This window comes from Cydia fagiglandana, chromosome 17 (assembly GCF_963556715.1).
Source record: "Cydia fagiglandana chromosome 17, ilCydFagi1.1, whole genome shotgun sequence".
Taxonomy (NCBI): Eukaryota; Metazoa; Arthropoda; class Insecta; order Lepidoptera; family Tortricidae; genus Cydia; species Cydia fagiglandana.
In genome coordinates, this window is record NC_085948.1 from 7,995,666 (window position 1) to 8,007,279 (window position 11,614).

The 11,614-nt window shown below is 37.5% G+C and overlaps 1 long non-coding RNA gene across 1 annotated transcript; it reads left to right on the forward strand.

Moving 5' to 3' along the window:
* Positions 1-588: 588 nt before the first annotated feature.
* LOC134672702 (uncharacterized) lies at positions 589-1,731 on the forward strand. The gene is made up of 3 exons (XR_010099376.1): positions 589-936; positions 1,106-1,227; positions 1,542-1,731. It is a non-coding gene; the product is annotated as an uncharacterized LOC134672702 (long non-coding RNA).
* Positions 1,732-11,614: the final 9,883 nt, after the last annotated feature.

The following is an 11,614-nucleotide window of genomic DNA, read 5'->3' on the forward strand; positions in this document are numbered from 1 at the left end:
TACCTAGTATGCAAATACTGGGTATTATAATGCGCATTATTTTGGTAGCGGAAAGTTTTTTGGCAGGAGTGAGATTGTTACGAATCATACTACTTTCATATGAATTTATATCAAATAATATAATACTCTGATTTAAATGCAACGTTTTACCGTAGAAAGGACAAATTCTCCCAACTTCTCGGAACTACGCGCTTCACCCGACAACTTTATTGGATATCAAATAAATAACATGGCAAAAATTATGATTCCTGGGAAACTGTAGAATAGAAGCGTTACACCGAGGACATAAATATTTAGGTAATACAAACTTCAACAAGGTTATCTGAAAGATAAATATACTAATAACTGAGAGAAAACTTGGAATAGTTGGAATATGTTAATTGAGGAGAAGTAATTTTTAATTTAGTATCTAGAGTTAGACCAAGATAAGTCTGCAACGATTTTGATAGCACATGCAGTGCAAGTGTTATAGACGTCTAAGTAAATAACACTTGCACTGCGTATGCTATTAAAATGGTTGAAGACTTTTCTTGGTGCTCTATTAGTTTTTATTTCATTAATTCGTTTATTTTAAATACATACCTGCACCTCTAGCACATCTTGCATCCGCGACTTAGACCGCGACTCGAGTCGCCATTCCCGCGGCTGTCAAATCTGTCGATTTCCGTAGCATAACTTGTACCCGCGACTGCAACAGCCGCGTAGAGAACTCAAAGTCGCGGCGCGACTCGTCAGTGTTACCCGGCGAAATCAAAGTCTAAACAAATCGATATTTGCAAGTGGCAACACTGAATCGGAAACCAGGGATGCGCTAAATCATTCGTTCTTTGGTGGTAAAAAATCTAGTTTTTTGTCGATGGTTAAGTTTTTCCTGTCAAAGTCAAGGAACTTTCAAATTTTGTCAACATTTAATTACGGGAAAAAATATGAAAAAATGTAAGTAATAGAGCCTTATATATTTAAGTTTTGATAATATTCCTTAAAATATATATTGTTAAAAATTTCTGTTTAATAAACCTTTTAAATAAAATATTTTTGTAAGTAACTATAATTAATGGAATTGCTATTATTCGTTTTGTTCTCATATGCCTGTTTTTTTTTTCAGAATAAGTCCAGCATTATCCTAGACACGATTGATATCCCAGCACCCAAAGGAAAATATTAACAGGAACGTGCCAACGGGACCCGAAGTGGAGAGTCAGGAAAAGAAACACACTAAGCAAGCTTGTAGGTTTCAAAGGCGGAGCTGTCCCCTTTTCTAAATTAACTAAGATGTGAGAAGCGCTTTAGCTTTAAGAACACCACCGAGGATGTGAACTATTAATAATAACCCTGATGGTTATGGCGTACCTACCAAGCTGCCGCAGTAACTCTCAAATAAGTTTCATATAGTTTTTCTTGTGACAATAATGGATGGCATGTGTGTGTACTGTGTAACTGTTTATGATTTGACGAATTGATATGAAAAGCTTATTTCATAGTCCTCGATGAAGTCACGACCATATTTTATTGTTTTGTTTACAAACCAATTTTCTTTCCAGGGTCATATTGAATTGTCCTACGCCGCATGTCCAAGAAAAAGGAAGAGAGAAAATACTTTTCAAGGGTAATAAAGAAGATTCTTACAATTTCTCCATTGTGGTTCTAGATGTTATTATATATTAGGTTTAATAATAAGAAGTCGAATATTGCAAGAATATATAAGGGAAATCAATATACTATTAATTTAAATTTTGTTTTTTTTTTCACTCCTGTATTTTTTACTTGAAAAGAACCAAAAATAAAGTAGGTAGGTAAGTACCTAGAACTCCTAGAAGCCATTATTAATTAGCTCCCCAAGGCCCACTTCATACCTAATGTTGACAGCAACATATCATAGCATGATCGTATAATAGGCCCTGTCAAACATGAAGTGAAACATCTAGAACACAGGTATGATCTAGAGGAGTTTCAATATGGTAGACCATATGATAACCGTACTGCTACCTACGCAGACTATGACATAAGCGTAAAGCGTAACGACCTAACGACTCCTTCAAAATATTGTTGGTCGGCTCGGTCCAGTCACGTCACGGTATGGTGTTGGCAGGGGACGGAATGGTTTAGTGGGTGTTGACTGATAATATTTCATACAAAGCATGATTTTGAGCCGGACATGATCCTGTTACAGCCACGTATTACATCATTCTGTTACAGTACGATGCAGCGGGCACAGGCCACATGTAGGTATGTTTTGTTGAAGTCGAGGAAGGTTCCAAACGGTACCTAAATAGTAAGAGATTGTTGAAATTAGACATCTAACCGTGATCCTAAATATTACTACTAAGACTATGGCTTACTTAATAAGTTGGATAGTTTGTTTTGAACATTTGTAACTACCCACCTCATCGGCTTCATTTATGTACAGGCAAAGCGGGCTCCGTTGTTAGGTTGATGAAAGTTTTGTGTAAGGATCTTAGGATTACTTTTACAAACTTACGAACCTGAATTGAAATTTAAAAATCCTACATATGTACCTAATTACTTAATTGAGTACCTACAAGCTAGCTGTTTGAAATTAAAGTTGTAAACATGATGGGTGCATGTGTTGTGGTACTTGTAGGTATCACCGTGCATAATCGATATAAGACTGCGTAAAGCGCATTTAGTCATTGTTCCATACTTCTTTATTCCTTAGGGCAATAAGTAATTATACAAATTATATTATTGCATAATATATGAAACTTGTTTTTAAGTTATAATTATCATGAGTTTAGTTAAAAAAGTACAAGCAAACCACCCGCGAGAGCGAGTCGCGTTATAAAGTCGCGTAGACTTCGACTCGCGGATTGACATAAAGACGTGAGAATATTTTGTCTCAAAATAGGCAGTTGTGCTACGGGTTTTAGTTCAAAGTCGCGATCGTTGTCATTTTCTGACAGTGACACCTGATCGCGAGTTTGTCGCGGCTCTCGCGCGTGAGTTGTGCTGCCAACACGCGACAAGCCGCCAAGTCGCGCCGATCTGTCACTTCTCACGCCTGTCGCGGCCAGTTGTGCTAGAGGTGCTGTACTGTTTTCTGATGAAATTAACAATACAACCATAACAGTAGACTAAAGTAAAACCAATACGTTTTCATCTCTATTTCGATACTGGTTAGTCAAACGAATACAAACCAAATCGAAAGCAAAATCGCTAGAACAAACAATCACGTTACCATCGACATAATGAATTTGTAGGTTCGTTTTGGATTGCTATTACACCCTCGCGAACGTCCTTAATGATATGGAGAATTGGGCTTTATTCGCAACAAATTAGGTATATATTTTAACAAACAAGACGTGAGGTTGACTGAATAAATAGTCGGCATGCTAAACGCTATTTGCTATCAACCAAACGCACTGCAAACTAAAACGTGATGAGTGTTGATCAAATAGCGTTTTGGAATTAGCACTACAACTCTACATTTAGACAGATAAAGTAACCTGAAATTAAGAAAACTGGGGGCTTAGCCAAGATGACAATCGTTTGCGCTACGACAACGGAACGCTGTCTCTCTCCCTAATATGGAAGAGTGATAGAGACAGAAAGCGTTTCGTTGCCGTGGTTAGGTTTGTAATCTTTTTCAATAGATTTCGTCGTTATACCTGGTTCGTCGTTACAAGCTATGTTATAAATCAACGGTTTTGACGGTATAGGTAGATACCGTAAAATGGGGGAGTTGGGTGAAATTTAACTTTCAAACCTCGATAAAATTTTATTATTACATACATACATACATACATACATACATACATATAATCACGCCTATTTCCCGGAGGGGTAGGCAGAGAGCACGGATTTCCACTTGCTACGATCGATTTTATTATTACATGTAAAAACTGAATGGTATATATATAATAAGTGGGGTTCTCTTATTTATCGCCGAAAATGGTATGGCCGATTATCACTTCCCAACTCACGTTTGGCGGAATTTCATTTCGCCGAATTTTCATTTCCCAAATTATCAAATGGTTTTGTTTTATTTGCCAACCGCACAGTTACCAACTAAACGTTTGGTCTGTGTTTTATAATGCCTATTTTCAAAATGACAACTTTCATGTCGTAGAATGTTTTAGTTGGCATAATATACACTTAGTTGTTTATTGTCTACCAATTGTTTGATTTGGTCAGACTGTGCCAAAGGGGCGTTTTGTAGGAATAACTTTTCTCTAAAATCAAAAATGGCCGAGATATTTGACACGAAAGTTGGGATATTTGACCCGGAAGTTGCTGTGTAATTACGTTTTTTAGGTTGTTGAAAAAAAAAATAACCTCGAAGACTAAGGCGGGAGCAAGCTCCCGCCTTAGTCTTCTAACCTAACCATGTCCAAGTCGGCTCTGCCCAGGAAGGTCTTGCTCGCTCGCTTCGCTCGCTCGCTGCCACTGGCTTAAAATATTAAAATATACATTTTAAAAAGTAATTTTTTATTTTTTGGTATGTATCTTTTTCTTATTTGTAACTTGTCTAATGTATGAAAAGCGAACTGTAGCTTCAACGAAACGTTATTCGTCCAAGAGTTGTTCGACCAAGTGAAATATTTGACAAATGATAAGTCTCCCAAAAGTTTAGAGGCGTTATAATAATCTGCTATACAATAATTCTACCAATTGAAACGTTGTCATACAAAAATTTGCTAATCGTTAGTTGTCAAAGTGAAACGTCGGCGAAACGTTGGTTGGCAAATGAAATTCCGCCAAAGATAGTTCTGCGAAAAGGCAGAACACCAATAAGTGGTTCGGACGTTTGTATTTTATTTTGGGTAGCTCCATTATGAAATGGTTCAAAACTTCATTCCAGGTGATTTCAACAAATCGAGTGTGCCGTATGATTTTTGATTTGAATAAAAAAAATTGAGGATATACTTCATGAGAGTCAACCCTCGTGAGAGGGTTTTTCATACAAAGGTGATTTTGGAAGATTGTTGGATCGATTTTTTTTTATTATGCGTATTACTATAGATAGCCCATTTTTAATTGGAATACATTATTTTTGTAGCAGTAGCCTTAAAATCCCTTCTCACCCCCCTCTCAAACCTTCTCTCCCCATTCATAATCCAACTCTCCCCGCGAAAACTACTCACCCCGTTTTACGGTATAGCTTAGTTCTCGCTACATCTTCATGAGCGGTTGATTTAGGATGAGAGGCGATGACGAATGTGTGCAAAATAGAGATGCAACGGATAGTTGTTTGGCCGGATACCGGATACCGGATATCCGGCCTGGACACTGGCCGAATATCCGGTATCCGGCCGCCGGATATTCGGCCGGTGGAACTATACCTACATTTCGGTTTTTCAGGTGCGCATTCTGCAGGTTTGACCTGTTTCCTAGTAAACGTTCGCGCGGACTCACTAGGTTCGAAATGAGTGCGCGTGCAAATCAGTGGAATGATTAAAATGTGTTTTAAAATAATAAACAAGTACGATTATGACCGTGTCTGTTTCTTAAATCCAATTTGTTTACTCCGAAATCAAGCAATGTTACTATCCGGTATCCGGCCGGATAGCAGGTCACTATCCGGTATCCGGCCGGATAGCAGGTCACTATCCGGTATCCGGCCGGATAGTAAAATAATGGCCGGATAGGCCGGATACCGGATAGTAACCGGATATCCGGTGCATCTCTAGTGCAAAACACCGCCCATTGTGTACGATTACATTGTAATTGTGAATGATGGTGTTTACTTGCTCTCGCTACGCTATAGGTACTCGTACTATATAATTTGGTGACAGGAACTTTTACAACGACGCGACGACGCGTTAACTGTTGATTAGTTTTGATTATTTCCTCCTATATTTTAGGCCTTTTGTTGTTTTGACTGAAACTTTTGAGACACTTCGAGCTGGTGTGTAGGTATAAGAATTTAAGGACAGGAAGTCTTACGGCCCAATTCGAACTTTAAGATACGTCAGTTAATAGATCTAGAAAAGATATGGATTAGATATGTCAGTGTCAAACAAGTGTCAAAAGCGACGTTTCTTCAAACAAAAACGTCACGTTTGACACTTGTTTGACACTGACATATCTAATCTATATCGTTTCCATATCTATTATTTGACGTATCTTAAAGTTCGAATATAGCTGTTAGATTTGACCTTATAGGTACCAATGTTTACATATGTTTTTCATACCGCGTTTCATCAGGCGATAGATATTTGTTACGAGCACCGCGCCGAATTTAAGAAATACGTACCTAGTATGTGACGTTATCTATGAAAAGGGACCTCATTGTCGATGGCGCTTACGCCATTATTAACGATGCTCCGATATAAATGCAATGCCGCGCGACGCTGTGCGGCGTAAGCGCCATCGACAATAAGGTCCCTTTTCATAGATAATGCCCCATATATCATCATATCAGCCTCTTATCTCCGACTAACTGACTTGCTGAGCATAGGACTCTCTTCTAGTACGCCACTTATCCCGGTCCTGAGCCAATCTCATCCAGAAGTGACCCGCAATCTTCCGAATGTCGCCACAGAATAAATAATAGTACTAAGTACAGAAGACTCACTCTCTAACAAAACGCGTCTGTTACGATCAGCACAGATATGACCGCTAGGTGGCGACAGCGCCACGCGCGGCTTATGGCAAACCCCAAAATTGGGGCCGAACGGATGTACTTTTAGCTACCTGTAGCAAAGCGACGAAATCGCGGAGTGAGCCACGCCGATGTCGTCCACCCAACGAGCCAACGTAGGTATATATTACCAGCCAAAACATTGAATTTCTCGTTATTCAGCGTGTAATTCAATTATTACAGATGGCAACTTTTGAATACCTAAACAACAAAATACGCCCAGCCTAATGAGATTACATTCCTTTCGCCCAGTTTAATTAAACTCTTCCCGGAGTTTTTGACATAATTTAAATTAAAACAGAGACGCTTTACACATACATTTTCGTACATTGACCTGCCATCCGCCTGTTCTCTCTCTCTATTACACATTACGCCTACGCCTATCTCTATTACACACGCATAATTATATTGCTGTCCCGCCCATGATGCCGGTTGTCAATATGCGATCTTGACAGCACTATAATTATTAATTATGTACGTGCAATAGAGACAGCAACATGCGGGTTAATGTACGGAAATCTATATAAGCGTCTCTTCTTTAGCGATGGACCGCGATAGGCCTATTATGAGGATTATTGCAGGCATGACACTTTGTATGAAAATCACACCATTAGCAGCCTAAAGCTAAAGGATGACTCACGCTAGCATGACGCTAACATCAAAACATCAAAACATCAACATTTATTCAGCAAATAGGCCACAAGGGCACTTTTACACGTCAACATTGAATTTACATAAAAGCAAAAATAATAACATCAACAATTTTATAAAATAAAACTAACAATTCAATCTAACGTATTACAATTACTAAGAGATGTATATGGTCTCTTAATGTCGAATTACATACAAAATACAGATAAAAAAAACACACACAAAAAAAATCTATAATATTTAGAGGTGTAAATGTCTCTAGGTGTCAGAACTATAAGATTATATAGTTTATCAAGTTATCCTTAGAGATGTATAAGGTCTCCAAGAGTCAATATCCTGTATAATTAATACATTCATTAAAAGAAAAGAAACATACGAGAACAGAATGAGGCGTCTCACTGTAATTAATTAATAAAAGTTACTAAGTATAATAGCTCGTGTTAGCTTAACAGACCAGTCTCCACAAACAGCACCCGTTCACTAGTATGACGCGTATCTCAGCCATCTAAAGCAGCATCAGCTAAAACGGTCCAGGTCTTGACCGAGGCTTCCGACACTTCGTTTTTCACGACAGGTGATCGGTGATCACGCGATGGTTTCTGTAGAAAACTGACGGTTCAGCGAGGATCCAGACTGTTCTAGCATGACATCCTTAAGAGCCAACAGGAGTGGTCATTTCTCCATATAAACGTACTCAACTGTTTCCTCCTTGAGTTTTGAAGCTATTAGAGCAATGATTATTTCAACACTGATTAATATTGTCATTATCTGTGTCGGACCGTTTAGCTTTTATTGATATTTTTGTTTTTTAAGGCGCTAGAGCCCTTCAAAAATGGCCAAAATGGCCTAATTGACTATGCCGCAATGAGAGGCGTGGTATTCAAAACTGATATCAATTAGTCAAAAAAACAAAACGGTCCGACACAGATAACTTCATAATGATTTAGATTTCCAAATTTGGTTACGATTGGTTAAGTTTTGGAGGAGGAAACAGTCGAGTACGAAACCTCGATTTTTGCGATTTTTACGCAGGATTTTTCGCCTTGTCCTTATATAGCACTAGTTTTAGGAGCCGCTTCCGTTAGCGAGACGGGTATATTTACCTAAAATATTTAAATCTCAGCTCCTGTTTCGTCTTAAGGCAGCTATCCAATTATAAGTCTTGTAAGTATGTAAAGTGGCTATAGTTAGTTTTTTTAGCATTAGAAATAAGGTAAACAATCTTGATGTGTCTTTAATTGAAAAACACATTTTAAAAATAAGTTACGGCAAATTATGTAACAATTATAAATCTAATACGATCATTTATATTCTTCTAATTTCATAAGTAATAGTTACAGATTTTTAAAAAGCGTTTTCAATTAAAAGACTTGTCAAGAATTCAAGATCGCTTACCTTCTTTCAAGTTCTTTCTAATGCTAATAAAACGAACTATAGGCATTGGTAGCATTCAATGGCCTGAAAAAAGAAAGTATTTGAATAAACAGAGATGAGGACCTTGGCCTGTTATTACGGCATCATTAATTACTCTGATTTTATGTTTGTACATAACCATGTCATCTCACCAAACGGCGCCATTGACATTTAGTATGTACGTACATTTGATGTTCGCATTAACTTGTCCATACTGACCTTTCTCAGTGGACGTCAAGAACGCGAGCGGTACGAGACAGGATGTAAGTTTAAGTGCAAATTGCTGGATGTGATTCCTGTTTGACTTTCGAGAACAGCCGAGAGCCAGCCTCAGTCGAGCAAGAAAGCCAGCTTTAAAATAAGTTTTTGGCAAAAATTTCACTTTTGGTACAAGCTTTTAACGCTGACTGTACTTTTCTTACGACAGACAACTAATACTCATCGAGACAATTCTAAAAACCCCTAACACAATTAGGTTGCGTTGTTTCATCACAGAGTTCCTGTCTCCATCATCAGATCAGCTCGATGGTACCATAATATTGCATTGTCATTTGATTTATACATGCATGCAAAATTTCAGCTCAATCGGAAACCGGGAAGTGGATCAAATTTAACTTGCAAGATTTGATTACAGACCGACAGAGAACGGGACAGGTGAAACTAAATAAAAGCTTGTAAAAAGTATAAAGGAACCTACAGATTCGATATGTCTAATCTAATCTAAATCTTCTTCTCCCTGCCCTTATCCCACGTTATGTGGGATCGGCACAACATGTTTTTCTCTTGCACTCTCCTCTGTCTTTCGTCACCTCAGTATTTACTAATCTAACCTAAATCAATGGGGTTAAACGAGCAAAGTTCAACGCGGAAGGCGCTGCAGTGGAAAGATTATGGTGATTGTAAGATTTTGTGGGTCAACTTCCAGGTTTCGTATAAAAATAAACGGACGAAATTTATGGTAGGAAATAGCAGGAACACAATTAACTTGTCCATAGATCAATTCTTCCAAAATGCCTAGGACCTAGATACTCGTAGTGATAAGATAAGATAAGATAAGACAGTGAAACCTGGTTAATTGGCACCTGGATAAATGGAAAACCTCAATAATTGCAACCAAAAGTCCGGTCCCGGTCCCTCGAGACCAAAAGGCCTCTATAATTGAAATTTTGGAACCTCTATAATTGCAATTTAGATTTTAGTGCTTTTCGTAATTTTGCCTCTGTAATTGACCACATCGCAACTAAGACCTCTATAATTGACACTGTGTTAAAAAAAACCGTTATTTTTGCTCTTTTTTTACCTCTGTTATTGAAACGAGTCTTACTTATTACCTCTGTAATTGAAATAATGTAGTTGTAGACAGCAGAAACAATATTTTAATAGCAATGATCATTTTATTTATATCTTCATCCAGAATTCAATTTATTTATTGGGTATCTATCACAGCCTGTAGTAGGTGAAATAGTTTTGTTAAAATCATAAACAAAGTATGCTTTTTACATTCTAATAAAACTTTCTTCTACAATTCAATTGAATTTATTAAACCCAAATGATTAATAAGAAAATAAAGTAGTAATTAATGTAGTGTAAAAGTGCAAGTATTGACAGAAGCTATATATATAGGTATATGTATATATATATATATATATATATAGCTTTTTTATAGACTAGAAACCCAGAACGTAAGAGTGTAAATCTACTTTCAATGGTTATTTGCACCTCTATAAAAGAAATTTGTCAGAACGCAACCTCTATTAATGAAAACCTCTATAATTGACACAACGATTTTTTGAACCTCGTTAATTGACACGACCTGCTTAAACGAAAAACCTGGTTAATTGACAAAAAATGGCCGGTCACTTGAGATTGCAATTATCCAGGTTACACTGTAATAGAATATTCAAAACTTTAATATCTACTTGATCGAATGAAAAGGTCGATTGGTGCCTTTGGATATACGACAGTTGTACTAACTGTGACTTATTACTAGTGAGCAATCGGAATAGGTTATATTTAAGTATGGCCTCAACTAAATGTAGCGGGATTCGCCACACTGACTTTACTTCCGAGTCATTTCCGACTTTAGGTGCAAGAGCATTTAGCAAATCGACTGTTTCATTCGAAATAGGGTCTTCATTTTGCATTTGGTAAGGTCGTTTTTAGAGTGTACAACTGTTCAAAGTATGTACTTAAGACATTTTTCGCTCATTAAAATTAGTCAAAGTAATTTAATTTTAAGGCTCAGTGTTATGAATAAGGGAACTTTATTAAGTTTATCGCTGAATGCTTCCTTTATTGTTACCAGTAGGGAAATTACCCTTTTTAATTTGTATTCCTTTGAGGTCCCTTTGATAAGGACGGGGAAACAGACACCCAAAACCTTTTTATTAAGGGAAAACTGATGATACCGGGAATATTAAATCTACACCAATTGCAATATCAAAGCAAATCAGTTTATTGAGTTTCCTCTTTACAGAAAACATTTCTAAAAGCTAACAATTGCGTTGCTTACTAAGAAGGTTATCAAATCATACAATTCACACTGCTCCGTTTATGGAAAAACCGGTTAATAACCGGTTATCAACCGAAAAATTTCCTACAGATAACTACATAAATAACATCATTCAGATATCATTCGATGTCACCTCCAGTATGCTCCCTGAAACGCATTAACGCAGTTAACTCTGATGGATTACCGTGAACCACGTCCGACGTGTTGCCTGTCTGTCGCACTTGTAAATTCGTAACAAGTGTGACAGGGAGGCAACGCGTCGAACGTGGTTCGCGGTAGGCCCTCTGTTTTTCTAAATTCACAGGGCTCGGAAAGTGTTGCGCTGATATAACCACTGAATCTGAATTGATGCCTAATGGTAACATTCCATTTCTAACCGCAGCTGCACTTCCGGTACTGAATGCGTCGCTTTCATTGTCAATTTCCATAGTAAAATG